Source organism: Cydia pomonella, chromosome 1 (assembly GCF_033807575.1).
Source record: "Cydia pomonella isolate Wapato2018A chromosome 1, ilCydPomo1, whole genome shotgun sequence".
Taxonomy (NCBI): Eukaryota; Metazoa; Arthropoda; class Insecta; order Lepidoptera; family Tortricidae; genus Cydia; species Cydia pomonella.
Window position 1 is genome coordinate 2,261,111 of NC_084703.1, and position 12,366 is coordinate 2,273,476.

The following is a 12,366-nucleotide window of genomic DNA, read 5'->3' on the forward strand; positions in this document are numbered from 1 at the left end:
ACCTAACTCGCAAAAATCATTGATACCATCTAATCGTCACCTCCACATACAAAAGCGTTATTAAATTAAGTATAATAATCAGTGCCCATTCATATGATAACCAGCACTCAATCTAAAAAGCATTATCCTTTTTAAAAACCTGCTCACTTTGCGAGTAACAAGATCGCACCGCCGTCAACCTACCCTAACCAGATCTCGTACTAAATTGAATTAGGGTAGATTTGACCCGGTGGTAGCCCTAGCTTTACATACGCATACAATCAGAAATACACTCTAATGACATTGGCATAAAGTCTATTTTCAATTGGAGATAGATTATGGGTAACAGCGAATGAAAATGGATTTTATGCAGTTGTAATTATGATTGGATTTTGATTGATTTTGGTTTTTGTATTAGGGGTGACCATCAATACATATTTGCGTCTAATAGCGAAAAACCAACAGATGTAGACATTTCACGGGTATAATACTGTACTTAGCAGGATTTATGGACTTTGATCTCTCTGTTTTGTCAGGTGGGGGCCTTAATGCGTGTATGTTCGTCTGCTTTAAGCCTAAACTGGGCAGAAGGTTCGTTAAGTGCTTTGGAGCCTTGAGACCTCTGGGTACATCTAGAGATGTACCTGTGGAGAGGGATGAAGCATTATATTACTTTTTTTTTCTTAGCATGCCTTAAAAAGTTTGTACTTAGATAATTATGTTGTCGATGAAATTATAGTCTTTAATTTCTTAGCATTTCTTAGGTTGTGGAATGAGCTACCTGCCGAGGTTTTCCCGAGGGTCTACAGTATGAGGTTCTTCAAAAACGGAGTGTACATGTTTTTAAAGGGTCGGCAACGCGCATGTAACACCTTTGGAGTTGCAGGCGTCCATAGGCTACGGTGCTGCTTACCATCAGGCGGGCCGTATGCTTGCTTGCCACCATCGTGGTAGTATTAAAAAAAATGTGTATACATACTTACATTTCAAGTAAACTGTATACTTAAAAAAATTAAGTGCAGAAAAATTTAAGTGTCGCTAATATAATGTAGTAGAGTAGCGAATTACGAAATAAAAAATTGACACTAGAGTAAACACCCCTATAATGGAACAGGCACCAGTAATGGGATGGTATAGACAAATCCTGTAAAACAAGTAATTACCATTTTTAATCGCTGGCAACACTTTACCATAAACAAGAGCCAAAGAGCTGCTTAAGTATGATTTTTATTGATATTTGTTAGTTTGAAAATTAATGGCGCCATACTTCACATCTATGGTGATATTTTTTTTTTCTTTATTGGGGAAAAAACAGACATAGGCAGATGATACAGAAAAGAGGATATTGATTTTTATATTATAAGTGCAACCTACATCCTGAGACAATTCCCACTGAGATTTATAAACTAGTAATATATATGTGGCATTGTCTTCGGATTGAGGTATAAAATGTTGAAACCAATTGCAGTATCTTTCATTAAATACGTAGAAAACTTAAAAGACGAATTGGATATTCAACTTTAAAGCGTAAAGCGGTAGAAATTTATCCTCCAAATTTTCTCTTAAAATCAAAAATACTTCAAATTTTCTCTTAAATGTCTCATGTTAACACCGTGTAACCACATAACCGTTAACATATACAGGTTGACCTTAGCCATTGGACAAACCCTGAAATCCCACGTAGGGTTACTTCTCAGGAATGCTCTGACGTTAATATTTATTTAATTAGAACAAAAGATAAAAAAATATTTTTTTGAACAAAAGTTATTTGCAATAATCGACAACAAAAAGAAACACACTGTGTTAATCTTTGGCAGTGTTTTTGACAATTTGTTCGAAAGATTAGATAATGATGACATTTTACAAAAGTCAGAAACTTATTAGTGTCATAAATAAAAAAAGATAATCAAAAAGGTCGAAGAAGGTTCCATACTATTCTTTGAGGATATAACCTAGGAGCTACTAACACATACAGGCTGCTGCAAAGTAAAAAATGGTAATTTGTTAATTTCTTCGAAACCGCTACACCGGTTGTTATGATACTTTGTACACTGGTTCTACATACCCTAATGCATATGTACATTTCGGCTTTGTCCAATGGCTAGGGACACACATGTATTTTTTTAGTGCCAATAGATTTTGTGACTTTATCCTGTCGGATTTTTGACAGCGTGAGGCCGAAGCCCGGAGACCCGAAGTCGCGCTTAATGTATGGAGTCGCGCGCGAGAACGCAACTCATGCTAACAAATGTGACATGACAACGCGACTAACATTTGTTTTTCTCCATGAATTTAACCCGGATAATCCTAAAACTAAAAATTCTTACCCCTGGATTTTTTTATGATTTTTTCGTTATTATTTGTCAATTAGTCACTAAAAAACAACAAAAAAAAAAAGTTGTTACGTGGGTACTACTGAAAGTTTATTTGTTTATTTTTTTGAAAATATAACTTATTGTTGCGACCTGTAGAGGAGAACAAATGCCCGAGTTAAAACAGAGATCTTCGCTAACGCTTCAGTCAATAAAAAAAAAGTTTCGTATCTACTACGGTTTTTAAGAATCCAAAGACTTTCAGTATGGCCTAAGTATAATATAACACAAGGAAGGTGAATGAGGGGTAGAGTCAGACCAAGATAAGTTAGCAGCGATTTTGATAGCCCAGCCTGTGCGAGTGTTAAGTAAACGTCATAATAACTGTGCACGTTTACTGTAATATGCATGGTCACTTTTCAAAATGGAGTTAGACCAAGACAACTTTGCATAGCTTGTACTGACAGAGTGTGGAGCTGTCACCGTAATAGTTCACTTCCCAAGAAGATAATAAACCAACTATTTAACAGCAATACTTTCAAATATAATTTTTAACATTATAACCATCTGAAACGGTAAAAAAAATTAGTAAAAACTCCTAAATAAATATAATACAATAAAACTAGAATACAATAAGCATTAAAAGCGATATAATCAACTAACAATGACCGGCAAAATAATGATTAGCGACCCCTCGTACAAGCTACAATAAAATTAAACAAACATTTCAGGGGCAACCCGACAAATGAGCCAGCAAACCGAACGCAAAGTAACTAGAAAACTCAAAATTTATCAAAAATCACCTCTATCGCTTTAATCTTAAGAGCGCCGCTGCTTTTCGCCAGCGTATTCTTAAGTTTGCCTATCTTCGTTCAAGCGCCAATCTAAATTGAACTTAGTTGAAATATGATAAAGTTTAGTTTCGCTTATGGAAGGGGATGACAAAAGCTAGGGTTGTCGGATGCTGCAAAACAGTAGGGCGTGTGTCGATTACTGAGTATTATATGTTACTGCTTGAGTTGAGTTAAGTGGCTTGGGGTCATATTTTGATCTGGAGAAGTAATTAATTTTTGTTTGCAGAAAGAGGTCTCGAATATGTTATTGTTACAAATCACTTGTTATATGATTATTACGGGTGTACTGCACTTGTTATATGATTATTACGGGTGTACTGAACTTGTTATATGATTATTACGGGTGTACTGCACTTGTTATATGTATAATTTTGTTGAATAACATAATTGACACCTTACATAATACGAGTACATAATATACTTCGTCTAACATACACTGCCATAATTATTTGGTAGATATATACAGATGATTACTATAACTAGCTTATATCTAAAGTAGGCCCTTGAGGCATTGTACCAAGGATGCTGGCGGCATTTCCTCTATGTATCGCAATACTGATACGTTGTGCGAGGTAGCCGCCAGCTCTTCGGTCACCAGTTACGTCAAACAGACGTTTCGCGATTTCTCCAAAAAACTTGTGCGCGCTGGGACCCCATGGACCTCGAGTAGATACGCTTCTTTCTCGCGTTGTCCCGGCATTTTGCCACGGCTCATGTTAGCCTGGGGTCCATTTGACAACTAATCCCAAGATTTGGCGTCCCAAGTTTTTACGAAAGCGACTGCCAGCTGACCTACCAACCCAGAGGCTAAACTAGATCTTGTTGGGATTAGTCCGGTTTCCTCACGATGTTTTCCTTCACCGAAAAGCGACTAGTAAATATCAAATGATATTTCGTACATAAGTTTCGAAAAACTCATTGGTACGAGCCGGGGTTTGAACCCGCGACCTCCGGATTGCAAGTCGCACGCTCTTACCGCTAGGCCACCAGCGCTTCCTTTTTGGCAGATACCCTAAAATATATTTTCACCACACCAACTGGTAAAGGCCCTCTTAATTGTTCAAAAACTAAAGATAAAGTTGCATTTTATCCACGCGTAGGGCAAAGTAATTCGATGCAAATTTTGAGTTGTTTACAAGTTAGCCAGTAGAAATGACGTTTAAATGATGATTTTGAATGATATTTTTTTATTGCGTTCATTAATAATATAATAATAACACACCGGTGTTGCTCCTGGTCGTCTTCACGACGGCATTTTCGGGGGCCCATCTAGTGGGCGGCGAGTCACCGCCTGCCTCGATAACTAGTGAAAACATTGTTATGGCAGGTGTCCGGACATCTTTGCAATAACCCAGTCTCATTGTCCTCCCAAACTTCAATCCATAGACCGTTACTATTCACTTTTACTACAATAGTCCCAATGCCTGCTGCGACCGGTTCATGGGTGTCTATTGTTGCGCCTGTGAACGGGTTCCAGCAGGCGTTCTACATGACATTAAATCTCTCCAAGAGGCCTCTACGTGTTGGATCTATATCCCCACGCAAGCCTATCAAAAGGCCGGGATTTATAGGCCCGTGAAATCCAAGGAGATACAAATATAAAAAAAAAAACATTAATGTGAGTTTTTGGAACTCTTTCCAGAAACTGCATTTATTGCTTATATAACCACGTGAAATAGAAAAATGCTCGTATCCGGTGTCAGGATTCCTTTCCTACACCTATAAAAGTACACCTAAGTGCATTTTGCTAGATTGCCTTATACCATAAGGTAAAAGAGGTAGCGTTTACGTAATTAAACGCTGGTGCTTATAGTGAAGGTTACAAAATAAAGCACTTGGTAACCTGAAGCGTATTATGGATGACGGTATCCAGTATTCTCGTGATAAAACTAGTGGTTCTGCGAGTTGTAGATTTTGCAATAAACTTTATAAACTTAAAAATGTCTAAATAAAAAATACTAACTTCGTTGATTCATTATCAGAGCTGGCAGCTTCCTCGCCCAACGCTTGAGCATAGCGATCCAGCGAGGAAATGCTGCCAGCATCCTCGGTACCATGCCACGGGGGCCTATTTTACATTTAGATTTTTAGTTTTATATAGTAGTTTTAGTTTAGTTAATTGTACTGGCACTTAAGTCCTATTCCATATTCCAAATGTTGAATTACTGAACGCCCATGATACAATTCAATATATGTATCTTTGTTTTAATGGATAAAGCCAATATTTATTACTAATGGAATTTTAAATTAATGCTAGTAAAGGTGAAGTTATGTACTAAAGGAAAACTTAGGATACCTACGTAATTTAGCCAACTTGTATTTTCAATGATACGGTATAATATTATTTTTATGCAGCTCTATTTATTGTGTGGGGTTTTTATCCACATTCCACGCAGACGAAGTCGCAGACAGAAGCTAGTACTGAGATAAAACGCTCGCGCTATAACTTATGTATTGTACCACACAGCGCCCGCCGCCATCCGTCACTTGTCCGCTCTAAATAATAGCCCGCTAGCAGTTTATGTATTAATACCCGCATTATGGAATCACTGCTACACTTACGTAATTCCAATACCATTCATAAAAAACTTTTAATTTAACCTATTACATAGTTCGTCAGCGATACTAACATAAAACCGCTTCCGCTACAGCTTATGTAAATATAAGGTGCCCGTGAGCATTGCGAGAGATTTTAACGGTGCATTCTTAATGGCAACAGAAGCAAAAAATGTTATATGACTTTTTGTGATAATCGGCAAAAAAAAAAAATATTTTTTCCCCTTTTTTTGATCACTCCTGTACATAAAACGTAATTTTACCGTAACCTAAAATTAACTAGTTTTTTTTTATTAGGGAGTAGCCACTCGAATATATATTTTTTAATTTTTCGATGTCAATCAATAGGTATCTCTAGACTAGACCTGAAAGTGCCAATACCGCAGTCAAAAATGTGTTTTGTACCGAGTTATGGCGAAAGAATGATTTCTAAAAACATTTAATTATCTTTGAAACTAGGCCTCATCCAGAAAATTTTATATGGCATTTTAGTTTCTAAATATTACCAGGAATGCTTAGTTAAAATGTCTCGCAATGCTCACGGGCACCTTGTACAATCAACATCAAAAGTACTGTACTCTGATCGTACGCGTCAGAAGTAGGTATCAACTAAATTAATAACTAAAGAATGGCGTCTGTTAGCTATTTATCAGTGTTGGCCGTAACCATTATAATTTGAACCGTAACTGTAACCGTCCGTTACGGTTTATGGTTCAATTTATAATTGTTTTAGGTTAATTGCAATGGTTTTTTGAGGTTGTGCAATAAAGAGGATTTGTATTGTATTGCAATTCCAATAAACGTTCGACCAACACTGCTATCTATACTCACATAAAATGCTCCCGCCACCGCTTATGTTTTGTACCGCACAGCGTCCGCCGCCATCCGTCACTTGTCCGCCGTAAATAATAGCCCGCTAGCAGTTTATTTATGGGTAGTATATTATGGAATCACTGCTATACTTATATACTTCCAATAGCTAAAACATAGTACTACAGATTTATATAATGGACCCAGGTATGTCCTTAAAATACGTCCAAAAGAGAGGTATGGGCACTGTGAATGTCATCGTCATCTTACGTGAGCGAATAACTCGCGAACGCGAAGCGGCGCGGCGCGGGTGAATTCAACCCTTTGTTACCTATGGAAGTGTCCTAAGTGGGCGATCTCGTTGCGAACTCGAATGCCGTGCCGTGCCGTGCCGTTTCCAAAACGTCCCGCTATTACTAGGTCGGCGGCGTCGATTTTCAAGTGCGATGACCGGCATGCCACGAGCGCAGAGTCGGTCAGTTTGCGAGTTGCTGACACTGTCAAATGTGTCGCATCAGCCGTGTTGCCGTCCGCGAGCCTCCCGCGCGCGCTCCCCCCGCCTCCTCCAAATCACGTCATCGTGTTTAAGCGGATGTCGTCGCCGGTCCGAAAGTCGCATCGAACCGGGTCAGTGTACCTGTAAAAGGTACTGAAGAACGAGCGACTCCCAAGGAGAAGCTCCCTGTTGCTAGTGTGGATGAGGACGGCACGGCGCTTCGTAAGACTCAGTGTGGTACCGCCGAACCGGCTAGTTCTGGCTTGCGGATTGCTGCACCGAGTAAGGCGCTGTACATACGTATCGCGCTTGCATTACACCACCACGGTTGCTGAAGTGGTGGAGTATGTACACCAGAAGACCGGCTACACGCTGAGGGTGTTTCAGCTTAGATCGCGCCATTCATTTCAACTCCTTTGTTGTGCGCGTGCCGCGACCGCTGCAGGGGACCATCGAATGCGCCGACTTCTGGCCGAAGGGTGTCGTGTTTCGGAGGTTCCGGGGCAAACTGCTGAATCCGACACAAGAACAGCCGATTCAACGGAGCCACGCCGTTTTGTCGCCTAAATAGTGTTTAGTTGTAATTTTATAAAATGTATATGTATGTCAGTCTGTAAGGTATTTGTAATATGGGCCTTGTTGCATGAATCTAAATAAATAAATTAATTAATTAAGCACAAAAATGGTCACGTTTTTATCGGGATAAGCAAAAATAACACATGTTTTCGTGATTTTTTCTATTTAGCCAACTTTAACTTTTTAATGTTTTAGTTGGACTCTGGCCTTGCCAATAGTCTAAGTACTGTCTGTGTGACTTTTTTACATGTTATTATAATAATTATATTGCCGTTGCCTCCCTGCCACTAGAATTTGCGTTAATTTACTAAACTTCTTGTCACTGCTTATTACTTACTTATTTACTGCTGTGGCGCAGAGACCCGAAGAGGATTTAGGCCTCGACACCAAAGACCGCCATGCTTCTCTGTCCAGAACTGTTTCCGTCCAGTCGACGGTGCCGAGCAAGCCAAGCGGACACACTTAGACAGTCTGGTATCCAACATGGAAACGCTAATAAAAGCGTCCGAGACCAGAGGGCCTACCGCGAACCACGTTCGACTTGTTGCCTCTTTGTCACACTTGTAAATTCGTACGTAAGTATGACAGGGAGGCAACATGTCGAACGTGGTTCGCGGTAGGCACTCTGACTCTTTTATCGTGAGGTAAGAGAGACAAAGAAGGGGTAGGTATCAACCGAAAACACAGGCTTAGTGCTTACTATAATTTTTTAACCTAACATATATTTACATGAAAATCACCCTCCATTCCCCGACTACTCGCAGCTACAAAAACAACTCAAATTTCCCCTGAAAACAAGGAAATATAATGATTTGATTAAAAAAGTGTAGCAACATAAAACTGTTAGTGTGTTGAACCGAGGGACCGGTATCTCAGATTTTGTTAGCAATTATTTATTTACGGAGAGACGGCGCGAGGCGGGCTGCCATACAATTGTGTGTTTAAAATTGAAAACAGACGTCATAGAAGAAATACTTACATATGATTTCTCGCATTTGTTAAAGACAGCATTTATCGCCACATTTATGAGTTTTTTAGGAATAAAAAAGACGTAAAAAGCTCCAACTTCTCCTGGCGCACACAAATCAATTCTATACTATGCGTCCGCTGTAAAAGAAAATTAAAGGTACTAAAGGCGCTAATAAGGTCTAATAGTAGTAATAATACTCATACCTATTACATTTTTTTTATAAAAACAAACACATTTGAAAAAGTAGTCAATAAAGCAGTTAAACATCGATAGATTATTAATATGTTGTAACATGACATCACTATTTTTGTTCCCACATAGACAATTTACGCACACACTTGCATTTCATTTTTGGTCACACTTTTGAAGTTTGACAGTCGTTCTATACTATCCTATTTCTATGGTTACAATAAACCGGTATTTACCGCTATCTATAAAACCAGTTCCGAGCCTTGCCTGTGGGACGCTTCGGGCCTTCGGCCCTACGCGGAACTCGGCCTCCGGCTCTAGGTGGAACTCGGCCTTCGGCCCTACGTGGAACTCAGCCTCCGGCTCTAGGCGGAGCTCGGCCTTCGGCCCTACGCGGAGTCCGGTTTTCAGCCTTTGCTGGGTTTCGAAACTCAGCGTCGGGCCTTTGGTCCCCAGGTTCGCTTGTTTACACGTTTGTTTATGTGTGAGCATTTACCCCCACCTAACTCCCACCGCTTAACAGTTGCCATAAAAAACGCAAAAACGTACAAGAAGTTATATTTACGACTATGTTTGCTCCATTGTAACTGTGTCATCGTCAAAAAAAATAGACGATACGATATCGAAAATGCGATTAAACGGACCACTAGTTTTTTTACATGTACATCTTAGTTAGCTAATGCTGGGCATTTTCCGCAAATCGACAACCATTGTGCCTATTTTTCATAGCGCTACTCTAGCCACCCCAGCTCCTCTGCGGAACCTAGCAGTGTCTTCAGATTGCTGCCTCCTTTAGTCTGCATGGAGTCCCTAGGTATTTGTTCCTGTATACGTCTACCTGTTGACAGTCTAGGAGAATGTTTCGCTGTTTCCTCTTCTTACATGCACGTTCTGCACATGGGGCTGTCCGTTTTACCCATATGTTCTACACCTTATATAAATATTTATACGGTTCAATCTCACGTGTTTTTAGTCACTCACGTGACATGTTTCGGAGAGCCTAAGTCTCCTTTCTCAAACACTAACAGTACGAGGAGCGTTACGGCGGCAGTGCTTGTGACTAAGTGTGCGAGTGACTAAATCCACGTGAGTATAAACCATAAAATTAGTTAAACTACAACAATGTTGCACTCATGTGTGATATTATGTTTCACTGTGCAATATTATTAATGTACGAACATTGAATATAAAAAGCTTATAAAAAAATAACGACTAAATCCGTTTGTGCGTCCTGTCCGCGAACATTATGCCGCCATTACTGCACTTTATGGCGTAATTCGGTAAAGTTCGCGAGCTATAACGGTGTTTGCCAATTGAATTTGAATCTTAACGTTTGGCAATAAGGTTGGCAATAAATTCGTCGCTGAGAACTCGTAGGCACAGAGGTGCCAAGTTAGGCCGAAAGGTACCTAATAAAATTCATACAATCCAGGAGTGTTGTACACAAGGTTCTTTTTGTCAAACTTGCAATGAAATGTTGACATGACTTACTTCAAATTAGGTCCGGATATACCATGTATCCGGTGCGATGAGTGAAGATGATATGTAAAGGAATTTCATACAGCCTTACACATCTAGGACTGTAAAGCAACTTTCTTTTGTTTTTAACGTCAAATTGTGACACAACGTCTTGGCATTCAACCATCAACAAATATAGGTACGGTACGGTGATTTGTTGTGCATATTCGTTGCTAAGCAACGGCGGTGGCGCATCGCGCAGGCGCGCGGACCGCGCGTAAGGTTGTACACCGCTGGTAGAGTGGCGAGCCGAGTAGGTCGCCACAAAACAAATTGACTACATTTTTGTTTTAATTGCTAGTTTGAGAAAAGCACTATACAGATATCGGTATTCGCTACGCTCAGCCGTCTATATCTACTTGGCCTGCAACCCTACGTTTCCCGGCCTCTATAGTAATGTACTATTACCTACCAATGTAAATGTACCTATCGTACCTGTTGTGATTCTTCTGTTTATTAAATATGTATAATAAACTTTTTAGTTATAAGACAATTTTTTTTTTAATACAGAGTTTCCAGGAGTCCCCGCACTAGGCTAGGCCTGTATCATTAACATGTAAACTGTATTGTATGTTTATAAATAGGTTGCCAGAGCTCATCGAGGGGGGCCGGGTTTAGGGTCGGCAACGCGCATGTAACTCAATGTAACTTGTTTGCCACCGACGTAGTATTAAAAAAATACTACACATTGGTTTTTAAGGTTAAAAAAGAGGTAAAAAGCTCCAACTTCTCCTGGCGCACACCTGTGAGACGCTTTGGACCTTGGGCCCTAGGTGGAGCTCGGCCTTCGGCCCTACCCTAAGACCAATCGAGGCCTAAATAAAGTCGAGTCAGGCAATCCAATTCCTTGTTATGGGTTGTATGGTTGTCTTGTAATACCATGTTTGGCATTCAATAAATGATATGACATGATAGATCAGTTACCTGACTTTTTAATGATGTCATGACGTTGCACGTCACTCCAGAGGCTAAACTTCTCTAGTTTACAAGCGACAACTTATAAGGCGGTCCTTGAATAATTAACAAGCAGAGATGGGATTAAATGCCAGCACTGCGAAACTATACTCTGTCTTTCCTAAGAAAATATATCTGCAATATTATTTAATTATTCTACTCATACTTATATACAAATCATTTTGTCCATAAAACCACTTTACATGTAAATTTTTTTTCTTCGCGTTATGCCGGCATTTTTGACGAAGTCTTAAAAGACCTGTTCGCCCTCGGAATACCCAACTGGCGTGAAGTGGCGCAGGATAGGGCAGTGTGGCGCTCACTTGTGTCAGAGGCCAAGATCCTGTTTGGGTCACTGAGCCAGTGAAGAAGAAGTTGAAGAAGAAGATGCCGGCATTTTGCCACGGCTTATGGAAATCAGTCAGTATCAAACTCATGGTAAGGATACCTCTCACACCGCTTTCCCATTCACGTTCTGAAAAGGAATTCCTAGTTGCGATTTTTCCATACCAACACTCTCGACTGTTTCCTTCCTGGATTTTTAACCTATAGCAATGATTTTTTCTCCTTCTCTCTTTTTCCTCGCGTTGTCCCGGCATTTTGCCACGGCTCATGGGAGCCTGGGGTCCGCTTGACGACTAATCCCAAGATTTGGCGTAGACACTAGTTTTTACGAAAGCGAATGCCATCTGACCTTCCAACCCAGAGGGTAAACTAGGCCTTGTTGGGATTAGTCCGGTTCCCTCACGATGTTTTCCTTCACCGAAAAGCGACTAGTAAATATCAAATGATATTTCGTACATAAGTTCCGAAAAACTCATTGGTACGAGCCGGGGTTAGAACCCGCGACCTCCGGATTGCAAGTCGCACGATCTTGCCGCTAGGCCACCAGCGCTTCCTCAAAATGAATATCAGTATGAGGAGAGTATGGTCGGGTTATTTGTAGCCCACGATAGACCATACTAAAATTTACTGTGACAAAGACAATAATAACACTTTCTCTGCTACTTCTACTGAAAGATACATAAGACTATCCCGTTCTGTCAATTCCCCCCACTCATGCCCGATCCATACTAAATACTAGATTAATGGTGCGGCAAGAGAAGTCATAGAATGTATTCGGTCTCTTATAATTCACGACTCTTTCGCACA